A 14,556-nucleotide genomic window follows, 5' to 3' on the forward strand; every position below is an offset into this window, starting at 1 on the left:
GAGACGATTGTGTGGGCGGAAGTTTTTGTTATTTGAGTTGGCTCGCCAAGTGATCGAATGTTTAGGGGGCGTTAGCGCGCCACAGATTCTAGACTTTGGAAATTGGACTTTTGCTTTTTGCTGTGCGTAAATGAAAGCTAAGCTTAATCGAAGGGCTCTGGATCTTTGATTATATTTCGTACTTAGGCATTAATGTGTGTGTGTGATTGTTTACAACAGTGTTTGTGGTTGGGGGTTTGTGGGTGTAGATATGTTACTTCGTACTTAGTAATTAATGTGTGTGTGTGATTGTTTGCAATAGTGTGTTTGGTTGGGGAGTTGTGGGTGTAGATATGTTACTGTATAATATATCCTTAACTTTATCCCTAATCAATAAAACCCAAGGTAAATCTACGTGTGTCTTTGTCGGACGCGAGCTTCTGGGGGATACACTTACACATCTGTACATACGCAAGGCAGCGTTTACAGAACTATTGACTTGCTCGGCGGAATTGCTTTGCGGCGAATAAACTCCACTAAACACTTAGGTGATCCCCTAAGAGGTCAGAAATGAAGCCAATTCCTGAATTTTAACTTGAGTGCCATTGATCTCTTACTAATGTTTCCGGCACTCGTATGCATGAGAAAATATCCTCTCTTAGATACTGAATAATGACTTTCGATGTAAATTTCTTTACTGGCTTGAGAAAGGTAAATTTAAAAAAAAAATTTCTAAGATTATATCCTATAAAATCAACGCACAGTCTTTGAAAGAGCCTATGCGTAACCACCGAAGATTCCATCGATGGCTTCAACGATCGCGTGGGATATTTTTACGTCTGACACATTTCACTGTGTTTGTGAGAGTCGAAAGAGAGAACGAGACATTATTGTTCTCTTGGTACTCTGTCGTTGTTGTCCCTCCTCTCCCATGCATGTTATAGAGTATATAAACTCCTCGTTACAAGAGTCTTCCTCTGTTTACTCAACGAATCGCTTTTTGGCGCGTGGCATGACTATCCTTCTTTATTTCATCACCAAGAAGGACTAAAACCAAACATTTCCCCTCCTTATTCTCTTTCATACACCACTACACGACACACTGTGGTGATTTTTACCGGACTATATCCATCCCATTCATGCCTATGCCAGACTGCGTTGACAGAAACTATTTCTGACTCGCTTTATGAATAGAGAAGACCTACCCAAACAAAACCATATGCTCAGCTTCTAGCAAATATAAAATGTACGTTACAATTTTAATTTCAAAAGCAATATACGACACGACCTGCACACGTCATCGTGTGTTTACAATTTGTACATTATTCTTTCCTTTAATTTCTCTGCTTTCTTTCTTTTTCTTTCTTAGAACATCAACAAACATCTCTCAAGTACTCAACACCACTCTCCATATCTATTATCACAAACTTAAATCAAAACAATATCTCTCTCTCCCTTCTTACGCTCGAGCGTAAGAAATCTAAAAATAGATTTTTTTGCTTGTGTAAGTACAAACAATTGAAGAGAACGTGTATACACTGCGCGTCATCAAATTAGGTCCCCCTGCATGGCTCCGTTTCTTCTTCTGTTCTGTATTTTGCCATTGCAAAGGAGGTCCTGAGAAGAACTATTATCTTTTTAATTCTGATTTGTTTTACTTTCAGCGGAAAATTAGACACGTATTTTGCATAATCAGATTAGCTCCCCCCATGCAGTTTTGAATATCTTCCATAATTTCAGAGGTACGACTACACCATTTTTTATGCTGTTAAATTAAAAAGTTTGATTTCCTTTTGCGAAAAAAATGGGAAGAGAAAGGCTGTTATCCATGCAGGAAAAATCCAAGATCATAGTTTTCTATGAATGAGGGTAGTCTTTTAATAAAATTGAAGAAAAAAATGCAGACATCGCAAAAATTTGATTAAAAACAAGTAAACGTATGGAAAGAACTGTAAAGGTGACAATAAGAGTGTCTTAATTCCCACTACTCCTCCGCCAAAATTCGAAAAAAGTGGTAAAACCCCGAGCAAAGCGAACGGTCGATTTTTATTTTGTGTTTGTGAAACAAGCCTAGGTTTTTAATAATTTTCTTTTATTATCATATATTGTAAATATAAATAATTTGTGAGTAGTTAAAACAAATAAACTAACTCTTTTGCATTAATTGTCTTCCTTTCGTGCGTTGTTCGCAGTGCTGTTTGATGTTGTTTTTGTATTCACACTGCGCACAGTGCAGTGCGCATCTATATCTCGCTCTCACTCTCACTCTTTCGCTCTCCCACAGAGCGTGTGTAAAGTTTCGATCTAGTGTTTTTTTTTGCACTGAGCCAGATTCCCTTTTTTGGCATAAAGTCAAATAATAAAGCTAGAGAGCTGCATTTTTGTTGAATTGGTGCATTTGACATTTAAAATACGTACGTGAAATAAGTGAATATAAGTTAAGGAGTCGATTTGGCATGAGTATTTCTTTTATTAATTAATATAATAAATTTAAGCTGAATTATAATTATATGTATCTATTTAATATACATATAATTATACTATTATATTAATCAACATTTTCTACGTCCAAATGCATAGAAAGTGGATCATCGTGATCCGAATCAGAGTCGTTATCATCGCTTATGAAAAAATGTTCATTATTTATATGTTCTACATTTGGTGAATCTAAAAGATGACTTCTTTCGGCAAACCGATTTTTATATTTTGAGACTATCTTTTGTTTATATTTAGGCCTGAATGTAAAGGATCCGATGAATCCATATATCGGTGAAATACGTCCGTAAAATTGTTAAAGCGAGAAATTTGTCTGGAATGTGACCGTCTATAAAGCTTGTAGAATTTATTACGTGCTTCAGATGCTAGATAAAAGCGACGATGCTATTATCTGCGGACCGTGAATCAAAACTTTGCGAAAAGTTGCTGACATCGGATACCATTTATAGTGATCCATATACATTGTTTTAATTTAGAAATATTTATACGAAATTCACAAGACATAGCAACCAAAATAATATAAAACCTGTGCAAAATATCATACTTTAATCCTTGTATTGATGAAAGTTGCCTTGTCCTTTTAAATGCTCTTTTTGCGGTGTTTCCGTCATTCGTATTTCCACTTCGGTTTCGTTTTGGCTCATCGACATGTAATCCCATCTGAGTCAAAAATAATTGTTGTAACTCTTGTTTACGGGATGTTCATTATCCCTCTTTTGCCCCTTTTCCAAATTAAGTTTGTATGAGATTTTGAGTACAAACTCGAAAAATCTAATCCATGCGTGCAGAGGACTGATGAAATAATTTCGATTTTAAATTTTAGCCTTGATATTTGATATTTCGGTGGTTTTTATAAAATCCATTGGACTGTCTTTACAGATAGGACACACCTGGCAAGATTTCTTTCCAGCTATTATATTCAAACCCCTCTCCGTCAATTAATGTGAGATGAAGGGAAAATGTAACTATTTTTCTGTCGATTGAAAAATTGTAAGTAAAGTCTGTGACGTTATTTTTTATTTGTGACTCTAAATTCTACTTTTCCTCCAAAATAAGTTCCTTGGTTTCTTTAGCGAATTCAATCTTTAGGGGTCTGCAAAATCTTACTGATTGGGTGCTTCTATTTATCCATAAAGGTGTCTCAAAATCATCTGTTAATTTTATTGGAATGTGGCTATTAACGAAAATAGAGTCTTTGAAATGGGATTCATCTTCTAGGAATCTCTGCTTGTACATAATCTGCCTGGTAGTACCGTCAAATCCATAGCTTGCCATCAGCTTGACACCTGTTATGTTTTCATGCCACCTAAAAACCTCCTCTTGCATAAGAATAATTCGACTGGCCGTATGATTCAAATTTTGGAGAGATACTTTGGCAAAGGGCAAATTACACTCTAATTTAGCTTCTCTGACTTTATTATACGATGAATTAATGTTGCTAAAGTGTGTTTTGTTCAAAGTTCTTATGTCGTTGTATTGGGCTTCGGATTGAGAACTGTCAATTAAAAATGCAAGAGCCTGAATTGGTGTGAGCGGTACTGGCTCTGAGAATATCAATTTCTTTCTAATTTCAGTGGATGGAGTTGAAGTTGAAATGGTTTGCTTTAATACAAAAGCAGTATCACCAATTTTTTCCGTTTTGGCTGAAATTGATGCCGCACGGGCAAAAAGACTTGTATTATTTCCTTCAATATTAGCCAGATCCGTTGCTATTTTTCTTTTGAGCCGTGATCCTGCATCACTGTAAGCGAGTGTGTCCCATTAGACATTCTGAAGCGACTTGGTTGTTGTTTTGGTCCACGACAACCATCATCGCGGATGAGAGCCAACTGGAATGTTTTTTTCAATGCTTCAATTGTTACATTCATGGTTACATGGTTACATTCAGCCAAATTTTTCATTATATATAGATGAAAGCTTTTGATTTGCTTAGCGATTTTAGCTTTCTCGTCAATAGTAATATCATTTAATTTAAATTCGCCAACAACCCATTCAACACTGCAGTGTTCTGATTTTAGACAAATATGGAAACAGTAAATGTTGTCTGCTTTTATAAAAACTGCTGCCAGGTTAGAGAACCAGAGCAACCAAAAATGAATTGTTGGCTATGTGATAGAATGGTGCATACTAAGTGCGTTGGTCTTAATGGCGAAACAAGTGATGACCTAGCAAAGGGTAAAACTCTAAATTACTGTTGTGATGCTTGCCTTGTGGTTGCGAACGAGATGAAACTAAAGGTGGCTTAAAAGAACTGATCAAAAATTTTGGCGTAGCTAGAAATAGTAATTTCGAGCCGATGATCTTCTTTCCGCGCTTAACTCACAGTTTAATGGCCTTAAGCTATTAGAGCAATCTACAAAGCACAAAAAAGACTCCACAACTGATCAGCTGTCAATCGCAGCAAATCAGCATATGTTGCTAAGATCGGCAGCTAAAAAAGATGCGCAGCAATCCGATCAATCCACTGTGGAGGGAGCCCACCCTGGAATTGCTAAAGATTCCGAATTGTCTGCACTGGTTGATTTCTCAACCAGTGATTCCACCTTCCCTATTAGTTTACTACCAAAACGGAACATTGAGTGGTTCCACTAAAAAAAAACTAACTTTTGTTTCTCGTCTTTCCCCTGATTTAACATCATCTGATGCATCTTTGAAGATAACTGTCCCAAACGAGCTTTTTTAGACCATATGTTTGTTGAATATAGGCAATGCCCACATGTGTGTTGAATATAGGCCATTTGCACATGTGCATATGTAATTCTGTATGAGAACATACATACATACACATGAACTGTATGTATGTATATATATTAGTAAATAAGCAGCCGCATGAAGCTGGCATTTTTATGTGTATCAGTTTCAGTTTCAAATAAAACTTCTTCGTGTTCGGACGCTCGGCTCAAGACTTTTTATTTCGCGTTTACTCATTCGGCCTTTGCTCTCAATGCGCTGAGTTTGGGTGAAGATTAGGATCTTCCCAATATGGTTGTCAGTGTTCCACACTTGGAGCACCTTTTCAACAAACAACAGGTTATGGGCCCAGCGCCCTAGGAGCTGCCTAAAGGAGAAACGTGTAGTGAAACTCAGGAGTTAGATTTTGGAGTCTACTCAAGATTGCCGGAATGAGTAACCTGTATCAGATCGATAAGCTGGAGGATGGATCCTATGAAACGTGGAGCATCCAGATGCGTTCAGTGTTGGTGCACGCATGTTTGTGGAAGGTGGTTTCAGGAGAGTCCGTGAAACCTGAGGTTGATACTGGAGGTGCTTGGCAATCCCAAGATGAAAAAGCATTGGCCACGATCATCTTGAGTGTGAAGTCTTCGCAACTTGGTTATGTAAAAGGGTGTCTCACTGCGGCTGAGGCATGGAAAGTTTTACACCAGCCGAAAGGGCCGTTACGAACGGTCATGCTGTATAAGAAGTTGCTGAGCAAACGTTTGTTGGAAGGGCAGAGTATATCGTCACATATTAAAGAATTTAAGGAAATCTTTGATGCCCTTGATGCGGTGGAAATTGGTATCACCGAGAAATTGCGCAGTGTTGTTTTGCTGTCGAGCCTTCCAGAGAGTTTCGAGAATTTCGTTGTCGCCATTGAGACGCGCGACGAGCTGCCGCTTTTCGATGCTCTATGTATAAAGCTGATCGAGGAAGACACGAGAAGGGGAGGAGCGGAGCAGCAGAGAGAAAAACAAACGGAGAGCGCAAAGGCATTTACTGCAGTACATAAGCCACAGGCGCCGGCGAGAGAAGCTCGGCCGAGCGCAAAGAAGAGGAAAGACGTAGTTTGTTATAACTGTGGAGAGCGTGGGCATTTTAAAGCGAACTGTCGTCGCGAGAAAGTAAACAAAGAGAGCGCGACACAAAAACAATGCTCCTTGTTAAATGCGCTGGATGGTGGTGGTTTTGGCAAAACACAGTGGTGTCTCGATAGCGGGGCTACCAGTCACATGTGCTGTGACAGAAGTGTTTTTACTGAGTATGAAGAGCACACTGAAAAAATTAGTCTTGCTGGAAATGGATTCCTACTAGCAAAGGGCATAGGAACAGTGAAGCTGAAGACTGATTTATGTACTCTGGTATTGAATAACGTACTTTTCGTCCCAGATTTGAACGGCAACGGCATGTCAGTCAGCCGTGCAGCTCAGTATAAATGTTTTGTCAATTTTGGACCACATTACGCTGACGTCATTCAGGAAGGCGAGCGAATACTGCGTGTAATGAGAGCTGGTAATTTGTATATGTTTCAAGGGAAACATAACAGTTGTTTTGCGGCCGTTGATGCTGATGGTTCACTATGGCATAAAAGGTATGGCCATTTGAATACAAGCAGCCTACAGGAGATGGTGAGGAAGAAGATGGTGTACGGTGTTGAAAAGGTCGTTTTCAAACCAGACGCAGTATGCAAGACGTGCATGCTGGCAAAAATCCATGTGCAACCATTTCCGAAGATAACGAGGAGCAGAGCTGAAGAGCTGTTGGATATGATCCATTCAGACCTGTGCGGGCCATTTAGCACACCGTCACTTGCTGGATCAAAGTACTTTCTCACTTTCATAGACGACAAGTCCAGGCGGATTTTTGTATATTTCTTGCGGAAGAAGGACGAAGTCTTCACTAAGTTTGTCGAGTTTAAGAAACTGGTCGAGCGACAAACAGGTAGAAAGATAAAATGTATCCGGAGCGATAATGGTGGTGAGTTCGTCAATAATGTTTTTGATGACTATTTAAAGGCACATGGGATCGCTAGACAGCTGACTATTCCACACACTCCCCAACAAAATGGAGTTGCAGAACGAGCCAACCGCACACTAGTAGAAATGGCTAGGTGCATGTTGCTGCAATCGGAGTTGGGTGAGGCTCTATGGGCTGAGGCGATAAACACTGCGGTGTATCTGAGGAACCGATCAACGAGCAGAGTGAAGAGTGGAAGAGTGGACCGGAAAAATACCAGCAGTGAGCCACTTGAGGGTTTTTGGTGCCATAGCAGTGGCATTGGACAAAGGAGTCCATAAAGGCAAATTCGAATCCAAAGGAAAGGAATATCGTATGATTGGATATTCAATAGCGGCTAAGGGGTACCGTCTGTTTGACACAGAGAAGCGGTGTGTGATCGAGAAGCGAGATGTCCTTTTTGATGAGTCTGGTAGTTTGGTAAATCATGGAAATACCATTGAGTTCCAGTTTCCCGCAACTGATGACCCGGAGCCGCAGAGTGATTCGAATGCACGGGAAGGTGACGATACAGAACCCGTGGGCAGCAGCGACGACTATGAGAGTGCAGCTGAGGCAGAAGAAGCTGAAGTACATGTGGGGCCTGGACGGCCAAAGATTGTTCGGACGGGCAGACCAGGGCGCCCGAAGAAGCAATACAATGTACTTGGCGTGTTGATGGCTAGAGACGTCGAAATTCCCAAGTCCTATGAGGAGGCCATCAATTCGCAGTATTTTGCAAAGTGGGAAGAGGCAATGGGCCTGGAGTACAAGGCGCTACTTGCAAATGAGACATGGAAGCTGGCTGACTTACCAAGAAATCGCCGGTGTGTGGCTTGCAAGTGGGTGTATTCCCTGAAACGAGACGTCTCTGGTAGAATTGAGCGCTTCAAGGCACGACTAGTTGCAAAGGGGTGTTCGCAGAAGTTCGGAGTGGACTACTTCGAGACTTTTTCACCCGTGTGCAGGCTCGAGAGTGTGAGGCTCATTTTGGCATTGGCAGCAGAGATGCAATTGTACTTGCATCACATGGACGTATGCACGGCGTACTTAAATAGCGAGCTAAAGGATACTGTGTACATGAAACAGCCCCAAGGGTTCACAGATGCTGCTAATCCCGACCAGGTGTTATTGCTGAGGAAGGCAATATACGGCTTGAAGCAGTCAGGCAGAGAGTGGAACTCCAAGCTCGACGGTGTTCTAAAAGACTTGGGATTTAAGGCCTGTAATCATGAACCATGTCTTTATCAGCAAAGTGGTCAAGGTAATCTGATGCTCATCTTAGTATATGTTGATGATTTAATTCTAGCGTGCCAGTCAAGAGAAGATATGGAGGATCTGAAAGCCAAGATTTCAGAGCCTTTCGAGTGCACGGACAAGGGTCCACTGCATTTGTTCTTAGGCATGGAGGTGCAACGAGATGGCGACCTTGGAGAAATCACTTTGGGCCATTCGCAATATATCAAGGAACTATTGCGGGCATATGGCAGCGAGAACTGTAGACCAGCGACGACACCTTTGGATGCAGGGCATCAAGTTTTGTGCGCGGGTGAGCAGTGCCAGAAGGTCGACGCAGGGCAGTATCAGTCTACAATTGGTGAGCTAATGTGGCTTGGGCTTACTACCAGACCAGACATACTACATTCGGTGGCGAATTTGGCTCAGAGGAATCAGGACCCGCATTCTGAGCACATGGTGGCTGTGAAGCACAACTGTGGACGTCAAGCTGCATTATCAAAAGTGCGGTCAGGCATTTACCGGCTTTGTGGATGCAGATTGGGGAGGCGACCGTTTGCACCGAAAGTCATACACAGGGTATGTGTTTTTCCTGTCTGGCGGACCAGTATCATGGAGGTCCGAGAAGCAGCAGAGCGTGGCGTTGACCAGTACTGAAGCCGAGTATATGGCTCTGACCACGGCTTGCAAGGAAGCTATAGCTTTACGAAGGCTAATAGTGGAGATCGGATGCGGTGATCTGAAGACCCCGACGGTTATGCATGGCGACAACCTGAGTGCGCAGCACTTAGCGAAGAACCCGGTTCATCACTCTAGGACGAAGCACATCGACATTCGATATCATTTCATTAGAGAAGTCATGAAAGAGGGTCACGTTGTGTTAGAGTACACTTCTACGAATGAGATGATAGCAGACATTATGACAAAGAATCTTTCAAAGGGAAAGCATAATGGGTTTATGAAAATGTTAAATTTGTTTTAATTTTTGTAAACATGTTGGCATTGAGGAAGGCTGTTGAATATAGGCAATGCCCACATGTGTGTTGAATATAGGCCATTTGCACATGTGCATATGTAATTCTGTATGAGAACATACATACATACACATGAACTGTATGTATGTATATATATTAGTAAATAAGCAGCCGCATGAAGCTGGCATTTTTATGTGTATCAGTTTCAGTTTCAAATAAAACTTCTTCGTGTTCGGACGCTCGGCTCAAGACTTTTTATTTCGCGTTTACTCATTCGGCCTTTGCTCTCAATGCGCTGAGTTTGGGTGAAGATTAGGATCTTCCCAATATGGTTGTCAGTGTTCCACACTTGGAGCACCTTTTCAACAAACAACAATGTTCGGGTGATTTTTGGCCGGATAGTATGTTGGTAAAAGAGATCGAAGCTCAGATCAAGAATAGGAAATAGAAGCCCGTGGGAATTAAACATCGCGTGGACAGACCACTGCACCATCGGCGTCTTTATCTTCTTCCTCATCTTCAAAAAACTAACATCTAATCTTACTATTTTCTATCAAAATGCTAGAGGCTTGCGTAGCCAAACCAAATTGTATCCTTTGCATCCCATATAATAGTGTTCACAGAGACTTGGTTAATGCCGGAGATACTTAACTATATCTCTATATGTGTATGTGTGCGTGTTGTGCTAGAAGACGATTTTCGGGCCGAAATCAATTCTTATCCAAGAAACGAATTTACATACATATCTGGAGTTTTGTCCAATTTCTTACCATTATTATGAAATAAAATAATAATTAAGAATTCACGCCGTGACTTATAAATTTAAAGTTTTTTAATATCCGTTTGCTAAAATTGCCGCTCGAATTAGATACCGTTTATATATTTATATTTATGTTAATAATTAATTATATGTAATATACGTAATAATCGGTACTCAGTTAGCACAATTGTAATGCGGCCCTATATTTATATGACCTTCAAGTTTTTTTCACTACTCATCGCACTTACTATTTGCGCTTATATTTCCGTATTTTACTATTGCATCAAAACGACAAAATACAAATGAAATTACTATGACTACTGTAATTTGAAACACATTTTGCATAAAGAAGTCATTACATTGAGAGAAAAATATTTCATAGAAATTACATTGAGAAAAAATATTTCAAAGAAAGAATACGTTGAAAATAATAATTTATAAAATAAATAAAAATATAAAAACTGTTTATTGCACAAGTCATATCTTGAGGCACAAAGTGCCGAAGCACTCAACAATCATTGCCTTATTAATTTTTCACACGTCGCAAGCTGAATACTCTAATGACAAATATTCTACAATAACATAAAGTCATTTTCGCGAACATGACGAATTTTCAAATATCTACACTGCTGAGGCTAGTACATCTGGACAGGCGTCTCACTTGGAAGCAGCAAATAAAAGCGAAGCAAACTCAGCTGAAGAGAAACATAAAAAAAAATGTACTGGCTCTTAGGACCCCCCTGATGAAGGGTCAAATTTATAATGCATGAGCATACGTGTGCAAATTAAATTTGTTACACTTGTTACATTTTATTTAGTATTATTTAATATTTATTTGGTGATAGACTTTTTCACTTATACTATTACAAGACACTTTATCACTATATTATCATTGATTTGAAGCTGTTCACGATCTCGTACCGATTCAGACTGATTTAATTCTTAATCCCAATCCACTCAACCTCGTCCAGAAGCTTTTTTTTATAATTTTCGTGAGCTTTTAAATATGTTTAGGATAAAAGCTTTACACTGAAATTGTGAAATCAAATTGTGAAATTGCAATTTGCTGACTTATGAATTTTGATTGAAGCGCAATAAGTTGATCATGGCTTGGTCTCCAAGTGGAAGTTGTGTTTACTTTAAGTTTTGTTGTTTATCGGGTAGCTAAGTGTCGGCGACAAAAACAAGGGCAATATTTATAGGTTTTATAGCTCTCCCCCTACTAAAATGACGCGCCCGCTTCATTATGGATTTCGCTTAAGTGCTCTCTTAATTCTGTTAAAAATTCTTTCTCAGTATTTTGTTTTTAGTTCTGCCCGTATTTGTTTGCTTACAATTATGATATTTCTGAATTTGTTTATCAAATAAATCAAATACAAAATGAATTTTGAACACGGAGATATCCATTACATTTCCAATAATTACAGGCTTTGTTGGTGACTTAATTTCTTTAATGTCTTCATAATTTAACCCACTTAGAGTGTAAGTCGTGCGTATTGGGTTTACACGACTTGATTTAAGTCTAATACGTTATCACGGCACCATATTTGAAATCTGTCTAGATCGGATTGTAAGTTAAAATGACACGAAATGTCCTTGTGCTAAGCAGTTGGGGAAAATATTAGTTTCGGAATGAGGTAAAGTTGAATATGTTGTTTGATAAAACTTGACGAATAGATCGGCTATGGCCTGATTCGATGTTACCGTAGTGTTTTCAAAAAATAGCGAGGAAGGGTAAGAACTTGTTAATTTAATTTAATTGTAAAACTGTTTCGGATCCTGTGCAAACTGGAACTTACAACGGTTTAAATAATTTTTGTAGCACTGAGCGCGGTAAAGTTTAACCGAGCGCTTAAATATTTACAAAGGATGGACTGAGAACCGGTATTTTAAAATTTTATATAGAGTCTGGACTTTACATTTATTAGGTGTGTCAACTCTTTATTAAACCAAGGGGGTTCAGAGATTGACGGGTAGTACATCGGAACACAAAAGTCAAAAAGAGATTTATTTGCGGTATAAAACATATTAATCGCATCCGCCATTATATTCCAGGAGTAAAGATCGGACAATTGAAGCCAGCTATAAAATTGTTTAGCGTCCGAAAATTTGCCTTGCGAAAACAGGGAATTCGCTTTGTTGACTTCTCTGAATTTACTTTTAATACTGTACCTATGTCGATTGCCACCTCGAAAGTAGGATCATATGGATCTTCAGTTTGAGTAAGAGGTGCTACCCTGGACAGAAACACACTTTCAGGACTTGTTACAAAACATAGATCCAAGATTTGGAATATAATAAACGTGCGACAACGATAAGCCGTCAATAAAGTCATGTTCTGCTAAAGGGAGAAGGATATTTGATTGTTTTTCTAGGGACCACATTGTGCCAGGTATATTAAAATCACCTAGAACTACCAATTGGTCCCTGTCAGACAGTTTATTCAAGATGGACTGGATAGAGGACAGATGATTCTGATATTCTGGGAATTCAGAAGATGCCGGAATATACGAGCACGTAATGTACACTGATCTGTCGGAAAAAAAAAGCTTTACACATAAGAATTCCGAGTTACGGGATTCTTCCAAAAGTAACTCCTCCGACACGAGGGTAGATCTAACCGCAATTAAGACTACACCTCCCCATCTGGAGGGACGGTCAAACCGTCCGGAGTTAAGTATCTCCGGCTTTAACCAAGTCTCTGTGAGCACTATTATATGGGATGCAAATGAAAGACTATCACAATACAATTTGCTTAATGTACTACGCAAGCCTCTAACATTTTGATAGGAGATAGTAAGATTCGTTGTTAGTTTTTTAAAGAGGAAGAAAATGAAGAGGGGATGGTGCAGTGGTCTGGCCACGTGAGGGAAGTTTAATTCCCACGGGCCCCTTTTTCCTATTTTTGATCTTAGCTTCGAACTCTTTTACCACCATACTATCCGGCCAAAAATCACCCGAACATATGGTCCGGACTCAATGTTCCCTTGTGGTGGTAAACTAATCAAGACAGGTGGAATCACTGGTTGAGAAACCAGTGCAGACAATTCGGAATTTTTAGCAATCACAGGGTGGTGTCCCTCCACAGCGGATTGAATGGATTGCTCCGCATCTTTTTTAGCTGCCGATCTTAGCAACATATGCGGATTTGCTGCGATTGACAGCTGATCAGTTGTGGAGTCCTGTTGATCATTTGCCCGTGGTTGCGGGGCCTTACGCAGCCTACCACCAGCGGTTTTTTTGGGCTTTTGAGATTCATCTAATAGCTTAAGGCCATTAAACTGTTCATTAAGCGCGGAAAGAACGTCATCGGCTCGACGAAAACTATCTCTAGCTACGCCAAAACTGTTGATCAGTTCTTCCAAGCCACCTTTAGTTTGGCGCATAAACGATCATCTCGTTCGCAACCACAAGGCAAGCATCACAACAGTAATTTAGATTTTTACCCTTTGCTAGGTCATCCCATGGACGGACATTAAAACCAGCGAACTTAGTATGCATCATTCTATCACATAACCAACAAGTCATTTTTGGCTGCTCAGGTTTTATAACCTGGCAACAATTTTTATAAAAGCAGACCACATTTACGGTTTCCATGTTTTTCTAAAATCAGACCACTGTGCACGAAAACACAAGATCAAAACTTTCAAGCACGCGAGAAATTTAAATTTTGTGTGGGAGAGCGAAAGAGCGAGGGAGTGAGAGCAGTGCAGTTTATGTGCATGCAAAGAGTAAACAAAACACAAAAACGAAAAATGGAAAATACTTTCTATATTTGTTTAAACTACTGCACAAATTACAAAGAATCACTTGCGAAGCGAACGGATCTTTAATAATTATGTTTACAGTATATGATAATTAAGGAAGATTATTAAAAACCTCGACTGGTTTGACAAACACAAAATAAAAATCGGAGCGCAAAAAAACACGACCGTTAGCTTTGAAAGCTAAATATCGTTAATATTTTCTGGCTCTTTTTGGTGCTGCTGCTGCACAGTATTTTATTGATGGATTTGTTCTTCCGTTCTTTCGTATCTCCCATTTTGCTAGTTTCGAGCATTACTTGTACTGCGACTCAAATTAGACCGTTTGGATTTTCTTAAAAGTGCTTTAATAATTAAATTTTTTGAACGCAATGTCTGTTATAATTTTTTCATAAAGCCAATATTTCCTTTGTCATGCTTTGAAATTCAAAAAATGAGCCAGCTGGGATGTTCTTATAGAAATTAAAAATGTTGTCTAAAGAATAAAAAAAATGTAGGGGTTGACTACCCCTAACATTTAGGTGGAAGAAAAATCGATGTTGGACGATTTTCAGATATACCGGATAAGCACAAAAAATTTCATCAAAATCGGTCAAGGCGTTTCAGAGGTGTCGCGTTTTGAAAACTGTGAATT

At 39.5% G+C, this 14,556-nt stretch overlaps 1 protein-coding gene across 1 annotated transcript in view; it reads left to right on the forward strand.

The window, feature by feature from the left end:
- kl-2 (male fertility factor kl2) overlaps positions 1-14,556 on the forward strand; it is a gene marked incomplete at its 5' end in the record, with an annotated part of 91,086 nt that overhangs the window by 9,281 nt on the left and 67,249 nt on the right. The gene's annotated exons all lie outside the window — the stretch shown is intronic.

Source organism: Drosophila melanogaster, chromosome Y (genome assembly GCF_000001215.4).
Source record: "Drosophila melanogaster chromosome Y".
Classification (NCBI taxonomy): domain Eukaryota; kingdom Metazoa; phylum Arthropoda; class Insecta; order Diptera; family Drosophilidae; genus Drosophila; species Drosophila melanogaster.